This window comes from Equus caballus, chromosome 15, assembly GCF_041296265.1.
Source record: "Equus caballus isolate H_3958 breed thoroughbred chromosome 15, TB-T2T, whole genome shotgun sequence".
Taxonomy (NCBI): domain Eukaryota; kingdom Metazoa; phylum Chordata; class Mammalia; order Perissodactyla; family Equidae; genus Equus; species Equus caballus.
The window spans coordinates 28,723,912-28,747,781 of record NC_091698.1 but is presented as its reverse complement, the minus strand read 5'-3'; the positions used below and the strand labels follow the sequence as shown (position 1 = coordinate 28,747,781).

General features: G+C 48.2%; 2 long non-coding RNA genes across 2 annotated transcripts; one reads left to right on the top strand and one right to left on the bottom strand.

Annotated features, from left to right (window-relative positions):
- Positions 1-8,866: 8,866 nt before the first annotated feature.
- Positions 8,867-9,592, bottom strand: LOC138917741 (uncharacterized). The gene is made up of 2 exons (XR_011426184.1): positions 9,476-9,592; positions 8,867-9,081 (listed from the first exon to the last, which is right to left on the bottom strand). It is a non-coding gene; the product is annotated as an uncharacterized lncRNA (long non-coding RNA).
- Positions 9,593-16,759: 7,167 nt separating this feature from the next.
- LOC111768037 (uncharacterized) lies at positions 16,760-23,645 on the top strand. Its single transcript, XR_002800004.2, has 3 exons — positions 16,760-16,885; positions 20,441-20,532; positions 23,155-23,645. It is a non-coding gene; the product is annotated as an uncharacterized lncRNA (long non-coding RNA).
- Positions 23,646-23,870: the final 225 nt, after the last annotated feature.

The following is a 23,870-nucleotide window of genomic DNA, read 5'->3' as shown; positions in this document are numbered from 1 at the left end:
ACAAATTTTAGGATGGGTTTTTCTATATCTGCAAAAACATCATTGAGATTTTGATAGGAATTGCACAGAATCTGTAGATCACTTTGGGTAAGAGTGACATTTTAATGTTAAGACTTCCAATCTGAACATGGGATGTGTTTCCATTTATTTATATCTTCTTTAATTTCTTTCAACAATGTTTTATAGTTTTCATTGCACAAGTCTTTCACATCCCTGGTTAAGTTAATTCCCAAGTATTTTATTCTTTTTGATGCTATTGCAAATGAAATTGTTTTTGTAATTAGCTTTTCAGATTGTTCATTGTTAGTGTATAGAAATGCACCTGATTTTATGTGTTGACTTTGTATCCTGCTAATTTGCTGAATAAATTTATTAGTTTTAACAGTTTTTTGGTAGAATCGTTAGGGTTGTTTACATATCAGATCATGTTGTCTACCAATAGAAATATTTTACTTCTTCCTTCCTTGAATGCCTTTTATTTCTATTTCTTGCCTAAATGTTCTGGCTAGATCTCATAGTACTAGATTGAATAGAAGTGGTAAAGGCAGGCATCCTTACCTTGTTCCTGATCTTAGAGGAAATTCTTTCAGTGATTCACCATTGAACATGATGTTCCCTGTGGGTTTTTCATACATAGCTTTTATTGTATTGAGGTCATCTCCTTCTATTCCTAGTTTGTTGAGTACTTTTTATAATGAAAGGGTGTTGAATTTTTTCCAATGATTTTTCTGCATTAATTGAGATCATCATGTGTTTTTTTTTTCCTTCATTCTGTTAATGTAGTGTATTACATGGGTTGATTTTCAGATGTTGAACCATCCTTGTATTCCAGGAATAAATCACACTTGGTCATGATGTACAATCCTTTTAATATGCTGCTAAATTCTGTGTGCTACTGTTTGGTTGAGGATTTTTGCATTAATGTTCATAAGAGATATCGGTCTATAGTTTTATTGTACAGTCTTTGTCTTGTTTTGTTAATCAGGGTAATGCTGACCTCACAGAATTGGTTTGGAAATGTTCCCTCCTCTTCAATTTTTTAGAAAATTGGAGAAGGATTGGCATTAGTTCTTCATTAAATGTTTGGTAGAATTCATCAGTGAAGCCATCAGGTCCAGGCTTTTCTTTGTTGGGAGATTTTTGATGAATGATTCCATCTACTCACTAGTCATTGGTCTATTCAGATATTCTATTTCTTCATGATTCTGTCTTTCTGTTTTTGTGTTTCTGGAAATTTGTCCATTTCATCTAGCTTATCCAATTTGTTGGTATATACTTTTTCATCATACTCTCTTATAATCCTTTTCATTTCTGTAGAGTTGGTAGTAATGTCTCCACTTCCATTTCTGATTTTAGCAATTTGAGTCTTCTCTCTTTTTGTCTTAGTCCATCTACCTAAAGTTTTGTCAATTTTATTGATTTTTTTTGAAGAACTACTTTCGTTTCACTGATTTTCTCCATTGTTTGTTAATTTTCTATTTCGTTTATCTCTGCTCTAATCTTTATTATTTCTTACTTTCTGCAAACTTTCCTGGTTCCTTAAATTGTAAAGTTAGGTTGTTGATTTGAGATCTTCTTTGTTTTGTACTTTAAGTGTTTATATCCGTATACATCCCTACTCTGCACTGCTTTCACTACACTCCTTAATTTTTGGTATATTGTGTTTTAGTTTTCATTCATCTCTAAGTATTTTCTAATTTCCTGTGTGATTTCTTCTTTGATCTGTTGATGGTTCAAAAGCATATTATTTAATTTCCACAATTTTGTAAATTTTCCTGTTTTCCTTTTGTTACGGATTTTTAACTTCACCCTGTTGTAATCAGAGAAGATACTTTGTACAAATACTGTCTCTTTAAATTGATTGAGACTTAATTTGTGGCCTAAAGAATGGTCTATCCTGTGCAAAGTCCTGTGTGCACTTGAGAAGAATGTGTACTCTGTTTTTGTTGGGCACAACATTCTGTGTGTGTCTGTAAGATCTGGTTGGTTTATTGAGTCATTTAAGTCCTCCATTTCTGTACTTCTTTTCTGTCTGGTTGTTTTATCCATTATTGTGAGTGGGGTACTGAAGTCTTCACCAAGGCTTCCCCTGAAAGTTGCAAGTCTTCATGATTCCAGAGTTCCAAAATAGGTACATCAGATGGATTCCACCATTGCAGTTTTTGTTCAGGTGGAGAGACAGATTCCTGGTTCTTCCTACTCCTCCATCTTCCCAGAATCTCTGACCAGCCATTGTACTTTTGTGTGTGTGTGTGTGTGAGGTTGATTGGTCCTGAGCTAACTCCTGTTGCCAATCTTCCTCTTTTTGCTTGAGGAAGAGTGGCCATGAGTTAACATCTGTGCCCATCTTCCTCTACTTTTGCATGTGGGTCACTGCTACAGCATGGCTTTATTGGTGGCATAGGTGCATGCCTAGGATCTGAACCTGTGAACCTGGGCCACTGAAGCGGAATGTGTGAAACTTCACTAGGCCATGGGACCAGCCCCACAACAGTTGCACTTTTTAAGTGGAAACCTTTGTAAATGGAAAAACAGCATCATTTATCGTATATAGAAAGATGCTTGAAAATAGATACCATGAAAACCAAACAGCAGGATAACCTTCCAGAAGATTCTCCGACCAAACCAGGGTCTCCATCAGTGCCTGAGAAAGTGTGGAAATGTGGCCCCAGTGTAAGCATGAGAAGTATGAGACCTGCCATCCCTCAGGGTCCAGCCTCATCTGCAGCTCCCTGTGGAGTTGGGTGAATTGACTCTCCCTCCCCAGGGTAGGGATCCTGTCACTCCACATCTCCAACACCTAGCATTGCCAAGATCTTTAAATTTTGCCAATCCAAGGACTCTGAGGTGATATTTATAGGTGTTCTTTATATTTTCAAGTACTAGTCCTGTGACAGTTTTATTCTTTGCAAATGTCGTTTCCAGTCTGTGACTTCCAGGTCAGAAGTTTGTTTTTAATGAAGTAGACTTTCTCAGCCTTCTCTCTCATGGTTTGCATTTTCTAGGTCATAAGAAATTCTGTCCTATCCCAAGATCATGTTTTGTTGTGTTTTATTTCTCATTTAGGACTTTAACCCAAATAGAAGTGACATTTGTCTGTGGTGAAGGTAGAGATCTAATTTCCTGTTTTCATATGATGGATCATTGTCCCGGCAACACTCACTGAACTGTCCAGACTCCTGCACTGCTCTGGAACCTGCTTTCAGATGCCTGGGACATTTTGGACACATGCACAAGAAGTTGGTGGCAGCGGATGTCTCCTGGGACATCCAGTGGGTGCTTACGGGAGAGGAGTAGAACAAAACATTATTTTTCCCCATACACTAATTTGTACTTTTTGAGTTTCATTTGCACTAATCAATAAAATAAAAAGAATCATTTATTTAAAAAGTTGAAAAGCGAATACTTTTCTCACCATGAGTTGATGCTACTTACAACCTAAAATCCACTTGCTAGGGAACTCAGTTCTGAGGGGGTAGGGAGTGGGAAGGAGTGTATTTACACCATAGAATGAGGAGATCGGCTCAAATATGGGGGCCCCTGGGGAACTGTCAGGCTACTCGCAACAGATCAAGAACTGACTTAACAAATCCTCCCTGAATATCTCTTGGTTATTCTTTTCTTAACAATCAAAGGACAGCTGGCTCTCTGGACTTTCCAAATAACTTGAAAACGTCTCAGGGAGCAACTCCCCCGGGACTTTCTAAGCACTGATAATACTAGTATTCAAAATAATAACTTTGGTACTAGAGTTTTCTGAGGCCCTAGTTTGGTATTTCCCCAAGAAACCCATCTGTCATAGACTGTTAGGCTAAGGTGTCCACTGCTAGATCAGCATTCACTGACATGGGTGGTTACAAATTTGAGAAATGTCACCATATTACAAATGTTACTCTGAGTTTCCCATGGGTTTCAATTGCTACTTTGTTTATATTAATTAATACAGCCTGAGAGTAATTTATGCTTTCATTTTTTGATTGCTTTGTTCCTGTGTCAATGCATCTTTTCTATATTGTTATGGTCTTTGTGGTCAACAAGTTCTTCCTGCATTGGAAAGTGGGAACCAGTCTGGTGGCTGCAACCCTTGGCTCAAAAGCCCACAAGGGGCCAGAATGTTAGCTGGTTTTTAGCTCCTCGTTCTCAGTTCTGTCTTCCAGGGCATCCAGTAGTGAAAAATAATGAGTCAGGTGTGTTTTCATCAGTTGTGGCCCAATCAGCAGAGTCGACAGCATGGAGAAGAGAGCCCAGCTCTTGAACAAGCAGGAGGAGATCCTGGGACTCTGCACAGGGCAGGGGATAAGGTGGGACCACCACATAAAAAGAGTGGAGTGGTGGGAAAGCAGGGCTTGTGGAGCCCTAGGAAGCAAAAGTGAGAGTGAACTGGAAGGCGCCTCCCTCCTGCTCTAACCCGGACCTGCGGACACCCATCGGGCAGCATGATTCCTCTCATCAGCTCTGCACCAAAGCCCGTGGAGTCTCCACAAGATCTCACCCGTCGGTCCGTTCTCTCCTCTCCATCACCGCCCTGCTCCAAGCCTGAAGCGTCCCTGGCTGCGGCCACTGGGGAGCCTACTTGCAGGTCTGGAGGAGCCTTCTCGAGCTATGCTCAGGGCACTTCAAGCCCGTGCTCACGCCTTCTGATGGCCTCTCCTCCACGGCGCTGCCCGGTTCCCCCGCCCCCCAGCCTCATCTCGGTTGTTGGGGCTGTTCAGGTCTCACCGCCCCTCCTCTCCACTCCTCAGACAGAGGAAGCCTGTCTCCATGTCAGGGCCTTTGTGCTCTCTCCACCCAGAACCCCTCTTCCCGGAGGACTCAGTCACGTGACCTCCTCTTAGAGAGACCTTCCCTGACACGCCAACCCCAGAAGACCCTTCCTCCCCACATCACTTATTGTGTCCCCCTGATCACTTCTCATGGCACTTTCTTCTATTGAGAATTGTCCAATGTTTACTTGTTTAATGAACGCTCACCCTCTGGAAGGCCTGCCTTGTCCTCCATCCTGGAATAATGCTGGCACAGAGAAGGCCCTCCACAAACAGCTGTTGGGTGAGTCAATGCATCTCACAGGGTAACGTGGTGAGACCCTTTGAGAAACTGGAAAGCAGGCTAGTTCAGAAAGCATGGCTGGTCTTTCATTCATACCAATGAGAACTGATGTGCGGTTCGCACTTGCTGCTGAGCTCTCTGGTCCTTCTGTTCACACTGATGAGAACTGATCTGCAGTTCGCACTTGCTACTGAGCTCCCTGGAGCCAGTGCCCCCCACAGAGTCCTGAGATGGAGATGCTGGGTCTGCGAGAGGGGTCAGGAGGCACCACGTTCTGGATGATCTACAGTCTGGCTCATGATCTGTGCTGCTTACGTGGGGCTGCCCCAGTTTCTTGCATCTCGGATCCACACCATCACTATCTCTCTTGGTGCACATTTCCTCCCCCTCGGAGATCCGTCAGAATTCCCTCAGTGTGCACTATTGTGCCCTAGAACTGGTGTCTGATGTGAAAGTCACAGGTTCCTTGCACAGTGACCAGAGCTTTCCTGCCCTTCTCTGCATCTGTGCATTTTACTTCCACTCTCTTTTCCACTTGCTTCTCAACCCCAGGTACCACCTGTGTAGCCACCATATGTCTCCTTCCTGCACCCACCAGGGCAGCTCCTTCCCAGACCTCTTGTGTCACTTTATTCATCTAGCATTTCTCTACATTAATTATTAACTAACCCCCGGAACAGGTCTGAGAGTTTTTCAAGGAAAGAACAATTTTTGTTTGTGTGAGGAAGATTGGCCCTGAGCTAAAATCCTTGCCAATATTCCTCTATTTTGGGCAGGGTGCAGACACAGCCTAGCTTGACGACCAGTGCTAGGTCCATGACTAGGATCCGAACCTGCGAACCCTGGCCTGCTGAAGTGGAGTGAGCGAACTTAACCACTGTGTCACGGGGCTGGCCCCAAAGAAAGAACAATTTTAATCACCTTTCTACCCTTAAGGCCTGGGGCATACCTGTCTGATAAGTGGGTGAATGACCAAGACCCTGAATACGTGAATGACTGAGGGAATGAATGAATGAGTGAGTGAATGAGTTGAGTGAATGAATATGTGAATATATGAGTAAGTGAATGAATGATCTATCCTCCCTGGCTGTCATGGCACCTACACAGTGGTGCTGACACAGGACCCATGGGGGACAGACGTGGGCTGAGAGCAAAGTTCTTCATTTGGGGCTGACCTTGGAGGCAGCCTACCCACATCCATCCCCATCTTCCTTCTTCCTTGCTCAACACTCAGATTTCCATCAGGTCCTGGGCCCCTGTAAGCTCCACGGCACCTTCCCAGACCCAGTGCTTCCCAACCACTCCTGAGTCAGACAGCATTTGGTGCACTGGTGTCTATAAAATTTAAAGATTCTTTGATGGTGAATACAACACACTGACACTTGGACAGATGAAAAGCATCTGGCAAGGGACTGAGTAGGGGAGGCCGACCCCTCCTGCAGAGGGAATATGCAGAGGGCCCAGGGGTGGCTCCATCCTAGATCAAGGAGGCCTCTGTAGCCATGCTGAGTTTGCCGGGTGCTGCTTTCATGACCCGAGGGCAGCTGGGTGCAGAGGGTCACAGGCTCAGGTCCGTGAGGGCCTCTGTGTGCAGGAGAGCCCGGGACGTGGTCAGCCATTGGTGCTCCACTGTGGGCAGACGGAGCTGAGAAGGGCAGGCTCTGCATCAGAAGCCCAGGGGCAACTGCGGGGCAGCACAGGCTGCCCAGAGACCCCAGGAGCCCGAGGGGAGGCTGGGACCACCTCTGCAGGGAAGGTGTTTCTAGGGCCCTGGCAGGAGCGCCTGTTGATGGTCACATAAAAGCTTCCAGAGCCTTTGGTTGGGAGAACCCCACAGAAGGAGCGCTGGTTTGTAAGGAGCAGCGCCAGTGAGACTAAGTGGAATTTGTCAGTGAGGAATTATTGCCTCCAGAGCTCAAATGGACTAAAAGATGCTGGACTGTGTGTCCTCAATGAAGCATTAAACACAGTTCCCTGGAGGAGGACGTCATCCCTGTAACGTCACAGCTGTGCTCCTGGGCAAAGCCGGTGCAGGTAAGATCTTGCCCGGAAGACTGTGCAGTGGCAGAGCTATGGGGTGACCCCTGGATGGCCCAGAAAAGGTGCATTGTGTCCTCTGGAGAGTTTTACAGTGTAGATTTTATGATTATTCAGGTCTGGCGAGGCCAACAGCTCAGTGTTCAGATGCCACTGAAAAGACAGTTTGCAGCTCACAGTCCCAGGAGGAGGGGCACGCCCCAGCACAGGGGTCACGTGGGGAGGCATCAAGGTCAGTGAGGGGGCAGAGGGAGCAGGAGCCTTGCTGTGGATTCGCAGGAAGGTGCGGGCAGGGCAGGGCGAGCAGGCTGAGGATGGGCCACTTTGAGTCACTTTTGTGGGCTCTGGGGCAAAGCGGTGGCCCTAGGTGTCTATGTCCCTGGCCCTGGGGATGAGGGAGAGGAATGCTGGCTTCTGGAGGGTGAGAGCCAGGCAGAGGAGGGGTGGGGCACGGGCTTTGGACTGACTGGTTTGCAAGTAAGTTGTCTGTATCTCTAAGAATTGGCCACCCTGGGAGGGGCCATCTCTCCTTATCATCAAGACCTCAGATGCCAGGGCATCAAGAACACAGAAAATGAGAAAATATAGTTACTCCACAGAGGGCCAGGCACCCTGCAGCTGGGAGGCTATTGAAACAGGCACTGAACAGCACACACCATCCAAATCCACAACAGCAGAGTAGTCACTGGCTGCTGACTGGATGGAGTCAGTGATTTCAACAACGGGTACTGGATATGGGGGTCTGACTGGATGGACCACAGCAGGAAGGCTGCAATAATTCACCAAGAGGGGCCAGATATCTTTTCAGGGGTAAGAGCAGGCAAAACTGGGCTGTCAATGGAGAAGCAGCGGGGATAACCACGCAGTCATTCATGAGTTTATGTAAGAAGTTTTAATCCTTTACGGCCTTGTTATAACTTACATAGGGCCATGGTAACTGTTATAACCGGGGGTCCGTGAGGTCGCATTTTGTCAAACTTATTTTTAAGTGCATATCCTAATTTAACTTATTACTCACTGTGTCAGAGCATCTGTGAGATATTTTAGAGCAATGGGTATTATGACTATGGGAAATTTAGCCAAGGCTACAGTTAAAGGGAGGGACACCTATCTTTTCTCTTATATTTAGCCACTTTCCTAAAATTATAGGGGTTCCCTGTTTAATGGCAGTGCGGCGTCCAGGTGCAACTATAATTTGAGCCCCAGTATTGATTAAGTCCATGAAACTTTGTCAATTAGTGGAGTTAAACAAATGTTAAAGTTCACTTAGAATCTATGCTGTACAGGCAAAAACCCAATCAGGACTCTTTTATCTCTGTTGTTATATAATTTTTTAAATAATGTTTAGATTTTCAATTGAGTCAGGTAATGGATTTTGTTTCAATTTAATTATACATATATGTATATAAATGTATAATTATGTGTATATATATATATATATATTCTTTTTTTTTTTAACCTCCTCCTCCCCCATATCCAGGTATCTGTCATTTTCTTTGGAAGGGAGGCTTCCAGCAGCCTAGAGCCCTGGTTTAGTTTCTGTCTCTGAGAACAGATGGTGCGGCCTTCTAGGAGGTTACAAGGAAAGGAGGGGCATTGGCCTCCCCTTCCAGGGATCCGGGTTTGCTCTGTGGAGAGAGAGCAGGCTCTCCTGGGACAGCACAGTTACCCCTGTCTGAGGTCTCAGGCCCTTTGCACGTGGACATGGGGGGCCCTCACTCAGGCCCAAGCACACTGGCAGGGGCCCTGCAGTATTTAAGCAGCTGGGTAACTTCTGTGGGTGTTGGGGTGGGGGAGGGTGTAACTCACAATACCCCTGAGGACCTGGGGGCAGGAAGTATGAGATGACATCAGCCAGGTGTAAGCAGCAAGGAGACAGGAAGGTTACAACCCCTACCTGAGCCACATCCACAGTGAGACCGGGGTGCCATTTCTCTCCCACAGGGGAGGCCAACCAATGCCTTCTTCCACAGGGATCACCCGAGACACACCAGGGTTCTGTCCCAAAACAATAATAAAGACAAATGACACAGAAGCAATGCCCTAACGTGGGCCTCCCCTGAGCTGGCATGCAGTCCCTGAGTTGGGACAATTAGCACTTCATGTGCAATATCCCCCACTGAGGAAATTGGGGTCAGGAGAGAGTGGTGAGCACTGGCAGACACAGCAGCGGGCAACAGGGCCAACACGCAAGCTCTGTGCCAAGCCCCTCTCCATGGACTGAACCAATTAACAAACCAAGAGCAGTCCCCCCATGAGGCCATCTAGGACCCAGAGGTCACAGCCACGCCATCCTGTCACAGCACCAATTGTCCCATGAGATCTAAGGGTTCCTCTGGTGGGGACACAATACAAAGACCCTCAGAGGAAAGGCAGGCTCCTTGTCACTTACAGCTCCAAACCAGGGCCAGCTGCCAGGCAGGGCCACACAGGGGCTTGCCCCAGGGACAGGGGCCAGGCAGCTGGAGCTGTGGGCCAGCCTGTGTGTGCCAAGTGCACCAGGAGGAGGAGAGTGGCAGGGGTTGTGGGAAGCAGGCTTCCCAGCAACCAGGGGTCAGGGGCGGTTCCCCAGAGGAGGCTGGATTGGCCTGTTTGAATGATCCCATGGGCCGGCAGGGAGCAGACACCTGCCACTCAGGGATAAACAGGAGCCATGCCTGGTCCCTTGATAAGGAGGCTGGTTGGGCAGGGCCCTCATCCATGGGCAGAGCGGGGAGGGGAAGGCGCAGTCAGACCAGTCAGTCCTCCTGTCTCACCAGACGTCAAGGCGGCACATGACTTTGGGCCTTAGTTTTAGGCCTCACAACACAAAGGGGTGCTCTGCACGGTGGCTTTTTCACGTCCTTGGATATTACTGTGTGAAGATATGATGCTTGGAGCTGCAGCAGCCTCCCTGAGATGATGAGGAAAAGCCATGGAAATAACTGAGAGGCTGAGCCAGGACCTGACTAGGGTTGAGCTACCGAATTAATCCACCCTGCAGGCAGCACGCCTCCGGGCTTTTCAGTACATGAGATCCAACAGTAGATTCCTTATAGTTTAAGCGACTTTGTTTGGGGATTCTGTTCCCTGCACTCAGAAGCAGCCTGATTGACTGTCCACACACTGCATGATTCCGTGCATTTCAGGGGCCCCAGCTCCACAAGGCTAAGGAGCTTAGACCCGCTGTGGGTCCCTCTGTCTCTCTGTGTCTCTGATGTGCCGTTTATACAAAGCCCCACAAGCCCCCAGTCTCCTGGAGTGTACTGGGGGACAGGTCCCCCGGGGGCTGCCCAGCCCTGGAGAGGCCGGGTGCAGTCCCAGGCAGGACGCCCACCTCTGACTTGGAGTCAGTGAGGCTGAGGGCAGTCACGGGCCAGCCTGGCAGTGGGGGAGGTCAGAGTCAGTGACTCACTGAACCAGACCAGGGGAAGCTGGAGGAGAGGGGACTGTCCCCTCTGCTGTGGTCACTAATGACCTGAGGGCCTGAGGAGAAAGTCGAAGTGCTGACCACCGTGAGGCCAAGGTGCTGGGACCAATGCCCTGAGCCCTGGGCCACAGGGGGCTCCGCACCCAGGAGGAAGGGAGCCCCTGGGAGGGTGAGGCCCTGGCAGCCTGTCCCAGGGCCAGAGAACACTCCCTGGTGGGCTGGGTGCTGTTGGGGGCTGTCCCTTGCAGCCCATGACTTCTAGGCAAGGTCGTTGGTGCCAGGAGCTGTGTGCCAGGTCTCCTGTTGGCTAGAGCCATGTCCCAGGTCCCTTCTGAGAATTAGAGGGTGAGAGTGGCCAGTTATTGGCTGTGTATTAAGTGTTAAGGGCTTTTACCCATGATCTCTGATCTTCACAACCATCCTTATAAACAAAGAAAGTGATGCTCAGAGAGGCCAAGTGACTTCCCTAAGCTCACACACCAAGGATGTGGGGAGCCTGCTTTGTCCCAGGTCAGTTCCAGAATGCAGAGCCCACCCTCCTCCTGGCCCCCATCCTGGGTTTCCAAAGCCTTGGGCAGTTGCTGCAGTGGCCAGCATGGTGATGAAGACACTTGGGGCTGTTACCTTGTCCCTGAGCCTCAGTTTCCTCATCTGTAAAGTGGGGGTGGTCCTGCTGTTAGAGTTGACAGGGATGTGTGTGGGGCCTGGCTCAGAGCAGCCCTTGACCGCTGCGTGACTGGCCTCCTGCTGGACCGCCTCCTTTAGAATTTACCTCCATCCGTTAGAGGAAAGAGAGGAGATGGAGCTATGACGGTATTATGGAGTCTAGCCGTAGGCCTTCAAGAAAATCACGATGACCCCATCATCTCATCTCCCCACTGCAAAGCCAAAGGTGCAGAAGCCCTTGTCCTCACCGCCACCAATGTGCCGGGAGCTGGGGGTACATAGGCGGCAGTGTACACACAGGGGTGGGACTGCCAACGTGCTCCAGGGTTTATTGGCTGGCAAGAGACTTTGGAACTTAACCTTTCTTTCCATCACTCTGCAGCCAGAACAGGACTGACCAACAGTGGCCCATGTTGGGCTAGGCCACTGGTCACTGGGTGCCTCTCATCCTCTGTCCAAGGCCAACTGGCAGGTCTGGGCCTCAGTGAGCCCACAGCAGGACTGATGAGCAGACCACGAGAGACCTGGGCCCCGCCCCTGCGGCTCTGCAGGCTCCCACAGCATAGGATGGAGTGGATGTGGGAAGGCCCATTCTAACTCCTGGCACCTGGAGTGGAGGGTGTGGTGGCTGTGGGGTGAGGACAGAGGGGGTCTAAGGAACGGGCCCTTGGTGGGTGCTGTGAGGCCTGCTGGGCGCTGGGTCACAGAGCATGAGTTCAAGTCCACTTCTGTCACCTGGAAGCTGAGGCAACTCACTTCACTCCCCAAGCCTCAGCCTCCTCCTTGTGAAACAGGTGCACTCGTGGTCCCTCCCTGTGGTGTCCTTAGGGACTCACTGAGTCTTTCCTGTGCTGTGCTCATCCCATCTTAGTGGCTAACAAAGGAGAGCCTCAGGCACTAGTTATCACCCAGAATCCTCTCCACCTCTCCCCCCTTGGTGCATCCACCCAGCCTGCATTCCCACCCCTGGGCCGCCCCCCGTCCTGGCTCAGGACGGCCCCTTCCCCCCACCCCCAAACCTTATACCTGCTGCAAGCTCCTGCTCCCACTTTCTGTTCTTCCAGACTTTTCTTAGCATGATTCTCCCCCTGCCATGTACCCTCCCCCCACACTCATTCTCCGTGGAGCCTGCAGCTGCCAAGGTGCTATGGGCTGAACTGTGTTCCCCCAGATTCACATGGGGAAGCTCTCACCCCACTGTGCTGGTAGCTGGAGGGGGGCCTTGGGAGGTGATTAGGTTTAGATGAGGTCATGAGAGTGGGGCCCCAGGATGAGATTAGTGTTCTTAGGAGAAGAAAAGAGAGACCAGAGCTCCCTCTCTCCACCATGTAAGGACAGAGGGACAAGGCAGCCATCTGCAACCCAGGGAGAGAGCACTCACCAAGGAGAGAATCTGCGGGCACCGTGATCCTGGACATCCCAGCCTCCAGAACTGTGAGAAATGAATGTCTGCTGTGAAGCCCCCAATCGATGGTGTTGTTACAGCAGCCTGAGCTGACTCACACACAAGGGGAGAGTCTCCACCCTTCTTGATGAAGGGTCCCTTTGATCATTATATATTGTCCCTCTGTGTCTCTCTTTACCTGTCTTATTTTGAAATCCACTTGGTCTGATATGAGAATTGCAACACCTGCCTTTTTTTCCTTGCTATTTGCTTGAAGTATTGTCCTCCACCCCTTCACCCTGAGTCTGTGTTTGTCCTTGGGGCTGAGGTGTGTTTCCTGGAGGCAACAAATTGTTGGATCTTGTTCTTTAATCCATTTTGCCACTCTGTGTCTTTTTATTGGAGAGTTCAATCCGTTCACATTGAGAGTGATTATTGATGCATGTGGACTTAATGCTGTCAATCTGTCGCTCATTATCTTGTTTTCCTGTGTTTCTTTTCCTGTGTGCTTTAGACTACCCATTTAATACTGCAATTTCTTATGCTGGGTTTCTTAGATTTTTCCTTATCTATGATTTGTGACTCTGTTCTGTACTTTATTTTAGTGTCTACCTTGAAGTTTGTATTTAGAATCTCGTGTATAATATAGTCTATTCTCTGGTGGTCTCTTACTTACTCGACCAATACTGATTTAGACCCTTTGCTCTTCCCCTCCTAAATAATTATTTTCATTTTTTATTCCAACTCGTCTTATTAATTTGTAGTTAGAGTGCTAAGATCATCCTTGTTTTGGTAGTTTCCTTACTTTTACCCTAATGCTATAGTTGAATATTTGCTATCCTGTTCTGGTTCTATCCATCGGTCTCCCTAGTCTGTGGCTTGTGTCCCCTTTCTCCCTTTTATCTTTTTTCAAGTATGAGAGCCTTCTTGAGGATTTCTTGTAATGGAGGGCTTTTAGTTACAAATTCCCTTAACTTTTGTTTGTCTGGAAAAGATTTAATTTCTCCCTCATATCTGAAGGAAATTCTTGCTGGATAGAGTATTCTTGGCTGAAGGTTTTTATCCTTTAAAGCTTTGAATATATCACTCCATTCTCTCCTAGCTTGTAGGGTTTCTGTAGAGAAATCCGCTGACAGTCTGATAGGGGCTCCTTTATAGGTTATTCTCTTTTTTTTTCTTACTTCCCTGAGTATTCTCTCCTTATCATTCCTATTTGCCATCTTTACTACTATGTGCCTTGTGGTGGGTCTTTTTACATCGACAAATCTAGGAGATCTAAAACCCTCCTCTACACACATTTCTCCAATGATCCCTAGATTTGGGAAGTTCTCTTCAATAATTTCGTTAAACACACTTTCTGCTCCATTTTCCTTTTCCATATTCTCAGGAATTCCTATGATCCTTATGTTCTTACTCCTCATTGAATCCATTATCTCTCGGAGATTTTCCTCATTTTTTTTAATTCTTAGTTCTCTTTCTTCCTCTGTCTGGCGCCATTCAGCCTGTCTGTCCTCGATTATGCTGATTTGCTCCTCTAGGTTTTCTACACGGGCATTCAGGGAATCCATATTCTGTTTTATCTGGTCCATTGTGTTTTTCATCTCAAGTAATTCTGTTTGATTCTTCTTTATGATTTCAATCTCTTTTGTGAAGTAACTCCAGAACTCGGCTTGTTTCTCTATCTTTCTGTCTACCTCATTGAGTTTTTTGATTATAGCTGCTCTGAATTCATTATCACTTAGTTTACCTAATTCCAAGTCCTCAGGACTTAATTCTGTGTTTTTATTGTTTTCCTTCTGGTCTGGGGCTTTTATAAATTGCTGGATGGTAGAGGGGCGGTTTTTTCTCATGGTGGTAGAATTCAGTTGCAGTTACAGCCTGTCGCCACTAGATGGGGGTCGAGAGTGGCATGTTAGCTCTCCGCCTTGGGCCAAGATGGCTGCGCCCACTGGCTTTGTTAGGGGGGAGGGGCTGTTACACGTGCCAGTCTGGGTTCAGATCAGTTCTGTTCTCTGGTCTCCCAAGGCCCTTGATTTATAGGGTCCCCGCGGACGGAAGCTTTCCCCCCGTCAGTGGGTCTCCACTGAATCAGCGGCAGGAGTCCTGGATGATCCCCCGGTCGCGCGGCCCCTCCCCTGCTCCTTCCCGACCCGAGCCGCAGCGATCGCAGACTCTAGGGGAGGGAGCGATGTTCTCTCCTACCGTTCCAGCACCTCCGAGGGTGTAAGCAAGGTTATGATCTCCGCCTTCTTGGTATTGTAGGTCTCTAACGAGCTGGCATTATGTTTATTCTCTGAAATTCAGTTCTTCCAATCTTTTGTTGTATTTTGGAGGGGAGAGAATCCTGGGTCAGCTCACCCCGCCATTTTACTCCCAGCAGTCTCCTCGAGAGTCTTCACCCTTTATTCCAGCTGTAAACCCACCACATCCACTAAGAGCCACCAAGTGTCCTGGGCAGCAGCCACTGCACTGAAGCTGATGGAGATGAGCCCACACCAGCTCTATCAGGAAGTCTGCTGGAACGCCCACTATAAGGACAGGAAACAGGGGCACAGAAAGATGGAGTCACTCGCCTGAAGTCACACAGCTGGAAAGTTGGGATTTGCACCTGGTTCTACTGGGTTCCAGAGTCCATGGTCTTAACAACAGTGCTGGATTCTGCCGCAACCCAGCGAACGTGCCTCTGGGTCTCAATAATTCGAATTTAGAATTGTTATTTATACACTCACAGTTTGCAAAATTTACATAAAACATAACTACTTGAGCCCAATACTAGGGGCCCCTCCCAGGACCATGGAAGGGCCTGGAAGCTGAGGCTTCACAGCTTCACAGCAAATCCTCCCCTGCTCCTGGTCTAGCCCTCTAAATCTTACAAACAACTGAAGAGCAGATTGATTAAATAATAGGATACATGATGGATTTTGAAATTACTGGCTAGATAATGCAAATTTAGAGCAATAATACAAACTGTGGCTCCTAGGGAGAAATCAGGTCTTACGTGGACTAGATTTCCTCTGTTATGACCACGGCCCCTTCTTCTTTTCATTGTTTTTAGTCCATCCCTCTGTCCACAGGGCTTTTGGCTTTGGGGTCACTGTGGTCCCTCTCCAGCCCCCCAGAAGGCCTCCTCCATGGCCCCTGTCGTCGTCCCTGAGGGAGGGGTTGGGGCAGGACCTGTCAGGCAGAGCTTCCTCCACTTTACAGTTTAACACCGAACCCACCAGACTCACAAACTCAACACCTAGTGTTACTGAAGCATTAATCTCAGCCAACACATTTTTAAATTTTCCATATTTTATCTAACATATTTAGCAATCAAAGTAAAGATGCCTTTATTTCTTGATCACTAAATTCCCTTAAGTCTTTAAAATTGCAAATATAAATGTAGTAGTTTCTCTTTTCCCTTTAAGTATCCCAATTATTTGATTTATACTAATCTACCTGAATATTTAAATAACTCAAAAATCTAATAAATTAAATTCAGAACTATGTGTTTTAAGTTTTCCAAGTATTCTATACTGTTGAAAAATTTTAAAGATTTTAACTTAAAATCACAAAACTCAATTGACGACACATTTTAAAATAATCAAACTTTTGCTCTATGAGGCCAAATTCTCTTCAGCTTGACAAGACACCTAGGATGTGAGATATGTACAAATTTACATGCAAACTTATTATCACAGGTTTAATTCTCAGGTAATTCTGTACTTCATTCTAAACCTTCCTGGGCCCTGGTTACACAGACGGGGCAGAGCCAGGACAGCAGAGCAGAGGGAAGGCTGGAGCAATGGCGCTGGTGGAGGTGACCAGCATGCCTGAGGGGCCTGCAGCCCTGGGTCAGGCCCGGCCTGTGGGAGGAGTGTGGCAGCTAAGGCTCCTCCCTGCCCTGGAGGGGAGGCTGGTTCCCTTTCAGGTGCCACACTGCTTTCCAGGCGGCGGACACAGAAACGGAGGCCTGAAGCCAAGCTGGAGGGGTTTCATCGCCCCTGCCTCGCAGGGATTCTGGAATCTGCCCCGTGGAAACTGCAGTGTGAACCTACAGGAACACCGAAAGACGTTCCAATCCGCTACTCGGAAGGGCATGTGCAGTGTCAGCCCGTTTACCTTCCCACGTGCGCAGCAGGCGTTCCCATGGAAACGTCAGTGGAGGCACCCACACTTCACAGTAGAGGCTTGACCCCTGGGGTAGAGCAGGGGGCGGGGCCAAGTGTGACCCACCAGAGCTGAGAAGCTGGGTTCTGACTCCACCATCGCAGGACATGGAGGGCACAGGTGCGCAGCTGTGCAGGAGGAAGATGTGGAACACAGACCAGAGAGCTCGCTCAGAGCGGGACCATCTTTAAGTGAGTGAGCACCGCGCCGTGAAGTCATGGTCTGAATGCACATTTGCAGGTGGATAAACCCCAGAGAGGGCCTGGAGGTGGCCCTGCGGCCGCTTCGGACACATTTAGGGAGCTTTTGCTGGACTGAGAGGGGAGACTCTCGTGGGCTCCCCAGGCCCACTGCGCCCTGGCTCTTCTCAGCATTGTCACCCCTTCCTGTCAATAACCTCGTCCCTGGACAGCTGTGCAACTGTGGTTTCATCCTGGGAAAACCACCTGCCGAATTTCCACTGAGGGGATGAAAACCCTTACAAGACTCCTCACAGCTCCCTCTCATGAGATAAAAGGCTGAGAAATGAGGAAGGGCTTTTGGGAGCCAGGGGCTGATCCCCAAGGGGAGGGGGAGGGGCCCACCTGCTTGTCTCCAGTCGGGGCTGTGAGGAGCTGCAGGAAGAGTTTAACCTGTGACCCCGCAGTTTGAGGGACCCAGGGGCTGGTCTCAGAGTCAAGCCTGAAAAATCAGAGTGAGTGACAGGCTGGCTGGAGCCCAAGTGGGTCATGGCGAAGGATGCCAGCAAGGTTTGCCACAGACCAGACGGGGGCCAGACAGGACGGGGGCCTGTGGTGCTTTTGGCTCCTGTGGGAGGAGGACAGCACTGAGGGGCTGGAGGCGAGGCTGGCTGCCCAGGGCCTCCTTGGTAAGCAGCCCAGGTGGACAGAGCCACATCCTCCCTCCTTCAGGGTCTGCAGGCCAAAGGGGACAGCAGAGCACCTGGGGGAGGGGAGGGGAATGTCCTCAGAAGTCATGGAAACACCTGTCTGAGGAAGAGGCATCTTCCCACCTCTGCCAGTGCCCCTCACACCACAGGACCATCTGGAAAAACCTTCCCCTGCTGTTCCTTCCTCTTTCCTGGCTCACCCTGGGAGGGTCAGAAACTGCACTGGCAAGAAGGGACCTGAAGAAGAGTGGAGGAGCCTGCCATGCCCCCTCCTGGGCTGCAGCAGGCTGAGCCGTGGGGCTGGGAGGGAGCGGGGGAGACGGGACTGAACACAGGATCCAGTCTCCATGACCTAGGAACACCTGACAGCTGGCCCTCCTCTGCATCCAGGGTAAGAACCAGCCCCAAGAGTGAGTTAAAGGGACAGAGGGAAATTCAAATGCAGCTGCTTTCCGATTGCTTACACAAGTCCCCCTGAACATCACAGGCTGTTGGAGGGGCCGGGCTGGTAGGAAAAGTGGAAGCAACTTTCCTCCTTCCCCCTCCTGCCTCTTCAAATGCCAAGCAGAGTCCCTCCCACCCCCTCCTGAGTGAGGTCTCAGCTTATCTGCTCCCAGCATCCCTGTCCTACAGAGAGAGCTGGAGCCAGCTGTGCAGACCTGAGTGTCAACATTCTGGGATCCACAGGAGAAAAAGTAGAATGGAAAGGTAGAATTAATTTTAATAATGTATTTTATTTAGCCCAATATGTATAAAACATCATCATGTAAGCATATAATTAATATAAAAGTTATGGAGAATTTTACATTCTTACTTTTTCCATACTAAGTCTTTGAAATGCTGTGTGCATTTCACACTTCACAGCACTTCTCTGTTCCGATTGGCCACATTCCAAGTGCTCAGTAGCTGTGTCTGGCTCTGATGTCAGGGATGGGTTTGTTTTCAGGTGTTAAAATATCCAGTCAGGTCTGGAACCAAAGCTGTGTTGTTTTATCCCATTTGCACGTCCCCCTCCCAGCCCAGGGGGACTTGGGCTCAGACCCCTGCAGTGGAAGGGGCAGCTGGGGGCTTTCTCTCTCCCTCACCTTTTTCACCTTTTCTTCCACTCGAGAGCTGCTCTTTGTGCCCCCAGCACCCTCTTCCTCTGCCAGGACCAGGGGGCAGAGGCAGTTAGAGGACAAGGACAGAAGCCTGGGCGCCAGGTCTCCCTGCAGTCCTCTCTGCCTGGGTCATGTCCTGGGCAGCCCTTCCCTCACTGGGGGCTTTTGTGCTGGGGACTCCACCTGTGGGTGTTTCATGGGGCTCCCCATTTGTTTGCAGCTCAGCTCTGTGCTGCTGGCTGTCCACCCCAGGCTGGATTCCCCTGGGGGAGGTCACCTGTCTCTCCAGACCTCCCAGGCTCCTTGGGGATGCTCATGCCTGGGGCTGCCCCTGCTGCCCAGGGAAGGCAGTGCGTGCCCTCCATCACTGTCTCCTCCCTCTGCAGGAGAGGGCCCTCCAGCCACCTGTCCTGCTCTGAGATTTCCCAGGCATAAATCTGGAGCTGGGCCCTGGAGCCCACCTCCCCACACTCCTGGGGACCCAGACAAGTTTTCTGGTAACTCTCTTGCTGCCCCTTTATTTGGCTTGGGGGCACCCTCCATTCCCCTCTATCATCAAAATGGGTAAGGACCCCATTGTCACCCTGTCACATCCTCAACTACAGCCAGGAAGGGCTCACCAGCACCAAAAGATTAACATTGGCCATCCCTGGGGAGGAGCGTTCCAAGTGATTTTTATTTTCAATTTTTGTATGTTTAAATTTTCTAAAATATTTTTTAAATATCTACAGTTTATTATTCCTATAATGAGAATTTTTTTCTGAGAAAACCAATGACTCCTGGGAGTCAAATAAGATAAGGATATGAGTATCAAAAAAATATACATCAAGAGCGAAGTAAACAGCTGTTGTTGGTGTGCAGTGTCTGTGCACACACATATGGAAGGAAAACTTCTCAGACAGCCCCTCCCCTCCTTCCTCTGCTCTGCGTCATCTCCCAGGCTCCTGGCTGCAGGGTTCTGTCGCTGGCTGAGGTGGGCTCTGGCAGGACAGCGGAAGGAGGGTGGAGGTGAGAAGCCCGTGTTCTCTCCCTCTGCTGCTGGGGGTGGCACTGGCTGCAGCAGCCATGGGCTCCAGTGGCTCCTGTGGCCGTGGTCCCACTGCAACAGCATCAGCAGCAGTGTCCCCCTGGGCTGTGGTGTCACCACCTCCCTCTTGTGTCCCTCTGGCCCTCAGGGCTGTCCCCACTTCCTGCAGTTACTCATCTCTGGGTTCCCTCTCGTTCCCCTTTTGACTCCTTCGGCCCTTTCACACCTTTTGTAACCAGTTCCCTGCATTAAACCCCTCCTGTGAGATACCTAACATGGCTGCTGTGGCTGCTGTTTTCTGAACTGGACTCTGGCTGATTCAGTCAGCCGAGCACTGTCCCCACGTCAGCCTGGGCAGCTGTGTGGGCCAAGCATCCTCCTCCTCACTCTCCACTCTGCAGCTCCTGGCTGCTCCCCCTCTGGCCAGGTGCTCTGCCTCCCACAGGGGGCAGGTGTGTGGTCATGATGTGGAGCATCTGACCTGGGCCTGCAGTGCAAGTGACCCCTCAGGCCAGGACTCCTGGTCTCTGGTACCTAACATCCTGTGCCATGCCTGGCCCTGAGACCCTCCCCCCCACCCCAGGGGGCAAGGCAGCCCCTGGAGGCCTGTCTGTTCTGTACACCTGAGGACTCTCTCACTGTGGCCTCAGGCCACACCAACCCCACAGCCGTGACTCCAGACTGTCCACACTGAAGGACACCTTGGGACATTTGAACCTTTATTTTCCAGATAAGGAAACAAAAGTGAAATGGAAGCAGAGGGAGAAGTGACATGCCCAGATCACACAGTGACTTGATGGAACAGCCACGGCCAGATCCCAGGTCTCCTGCCTCCTCATCCAAAGAACTTAAAAAAAACCCCAAGTTCTAATTTTAAATCATTGTAGAGTCCCATACAGTTATAGGAAATGATACAGAGAAATCCCATATGTCCTTTGCCCTGTTTCCCTCAATAATAACATCTTGCAAACCACAGTGCACCATCACAACCAGGGTACGAACATGGACACAGTCCATGGATCTGTTCAGATGGTCCCAGTGTTACTTGTACTTGTTGTGTAGGTATGCCTGTGTATTGAGTTCTATACAATTTTATTACATTGTAGATTTGTGTACCCACCACCACAGTCAAGACACAGAATACATCCATCCCCACAAGGACCCCTCCTGAGCCCTTTATAATCACACTCACGTCCTTCCTGCCCCACCCTCTCTTTATCCCCTGGCCCCCCAATCTCCTCTCCATTTCTAGCATTTTGTCATTTTAAGGATATTATTTCCATGGAGTCATACAGTGTGCAACATTTGGGGATTGTTTTTTTTCAACTCAGCATAATTCTCTGGAGATTTCTCCAGGTTGTTGTGTATCTCAGTAGTGTGTTCCTCTTAATTACTGAGTAGTGTTCCATGGTGTGGATGGACCAAGGTTGTTTAAGCATCCTTCTGTGCAAGGACACCTGGCTTGTTTCTGGTTTGGGGCTGTTACAAATAGAGCTGCTGTGAGCGTGTGAGTACAGGTGTCGTGTGAATGTAAGTTTTCGTTTCTCTGGGGTAAGTGCCCAGGCGTGTGATTACTGGATCGTGTGGTAGTTTCACGTTTAGTTTCATAGATTTTACATACGTTCCCATCAGTGATGTGCAAGTCATCCAGGTTTTTTGCATCCTTGCCAGCTTTTGGTGTTGTCATTATTTTAAATTTGAGCTGTTCTGATAGGTGTATGGGTTTAATTTGCATTTTCCTAGCAGTGAATGAAGTCAAACAATTAATGTGCTCATTGGCCACTTGTCTATATTGTTTTTCAGTAAAATATATTCTCTACTTTTTAATGGGATTCTGTGTTTTTATTATTGAGCTGTCAGAGTTCTTTACATATTCTGATACAAGTCCCTTATCAGATATATGATTAGCAAATGTTTTCTCTCATCTGTGAGTTGTCATTTCACTCTTTTAATAGTGTCCTTTGAAGCATAAACCTTTTTAATTTTTGTCAAGTCCAGTTTATTTTTTCTCTGTTTTCCTTTGCTTTTGGTGTCATATCTACGAACCACCACCTAATCCAAGGTCACAAACATTTACTCCTGTGTTTTCTTATAAGGCTTTAGTAGTCTTAGCTCTTACACTTGGGTCTTTGATCCATTTTGAATTAATTTTTGTCTCTGATGTGAAGCAGAGTTCAACCTCATTCTTTTGCATGTGGATACCCAGCACCTTTGGTCAAAAAGATGATTCTTTCCCCATTAAATTGTCTCAACACCCTCGTTGAAAATCAATTTACCGTAAATGTGAGGATTTAATTCTGGATTTTCATTTCCACTCCTTTGATCTATGTGTCTAACCTTTTGCAGGTCCCACGCTGTGTTGATTACTGTACTCTGTATTAAGTAGACCTCAGGCCCTGAGTCCCTCAACTTTGTTTTTCTTTTCCAAAATGGTTTTGGCTATTCTGAGTCCTTACATTTCCTTATGGATTTTGGGGTCAGTTTATCAATTTCTGTAAAAACTGCCAATGGGATTGTGATAGAGATTGCACTGAACCTGTTGCTTAGTTTGGAGGAATGTTGCCATCTTAACAACGTTGAGTCTTCTGATCCGTAAACATAGGATGTCTCTCTGTGTATTTAGGTCTTTTAAACATTCTTTCAATAATGTTTTACAGTATTCAGTGTACAAGTCGTGGACTTTTTAAGTTAAATGTATTTCTAAGTATTTCATTCTTCTTGATGTTATTGCATATGGAATTGTTTTTTAATTATATTTTTTGATTATTCATTGATAGTGTACAGCCAGAAATCACTTTCAATGGGTCTTTCATTAACATTTGCTTTCAGTTGAAAACTTGGTAAAGAGAAACACCTTCCAATATTTTTAACTGCCTTTATAAGTTTAATATCCGTGTTTTCCTTATCGAGTACTTCAATGGTCAGACAACAAAGTCATTTTTAGCCTTTTAATTTCAAACACTGGCCAGGAAGGCAGCTCAGCTACCTTGTGAGCCCCTTAGTGGGTCACGGTGCTTGCCCGCACCCCTTTCTGATGCTTGGGACACCACCCCATGCTGGACCCCTTCCTCCTGCCACCTGATCCCTCAGGAGCCCCCAGCCTGACACAGGACTCCACCTTTCTGGTCACGGTGACTGGTCAGGGGTGGACTCAGACCCAGTCCTTCCTGGGGAGTTTTCAGGGGAGGATTAAGAAGGAAGGTCAGGCTGCTCCAGAGGAGGACTCTTCTGGCTGTGAGCTCCCTGCCACGTGAGGGCGCCACTCCACCCACAGAGAAAGAGGCTGCTGTGCAGAGCCTGGAGAAGGGAGGCAGGGCTTCCTTGAGTCTCTGGTCCCAGGTGGCCTGAGGTCTAGGAGTCCTGCTCGTCTCACGATTTGGCTGGACTACCTTGCCTTGGGGTCATCAGCCACCATCTGCCCCCTGTGGACTTCTGTCATTGCAGGACCCACAGGTCAGCCATGCTGGGGAATTGGGGCTCCATCCACAAGAAGAGGGAGCCACCGAAGGTCTTCATTTGGAAAGAGAGACATGTTCCAATTTCTGTTTTGGGAAAAAACATTCTGAGTGGAGTGTAGTGGATATAAGAGGGCACGAGGATGAGATGGGAAAACAGAGGATAGAGATGACACCTGAAATTGAGCCTTGAAGTTTCCAGAAGAAGTTTGTTGAATCCTGGGTTAGAGCAGTTAAGCCCCCACTCACTGACTAATGCAAGTTCCCTTTGGTAAGGACCACACCTCTACGACAATGTAAGCACAAGCTGTGAACTTTTGGATGTCTGATACAGCATAGGCCAATTCTTTTTCCTTCTCCTTACCTGATGTGGACTTGAGAGAGAGAGGAATTTTTTGAAAACAAGAGAAATTTGATAGCCAAGTGGAAGACTTTGGTTTAGAAACTTTCCCTCAATTAAATAAACTCAGTGGTCTGAAATGACTGTATTGATGAAGTGTTTCTTTCCACCTTAGAAATTGATCACCCATGCCCTTCATGGAATGTGTCTTTGTAACCACAATGACTCAGTTTATCTCATTAAGAGGGGTTATGACTATGGCTACTTTAGCTAAAACAGAGGCATTATTAGAAGGTGCAAGCAAACAGTGAGCACTGCAAACATGGATTTCATCACGGAAAATCAGATTATCTTCTCTGATCTTT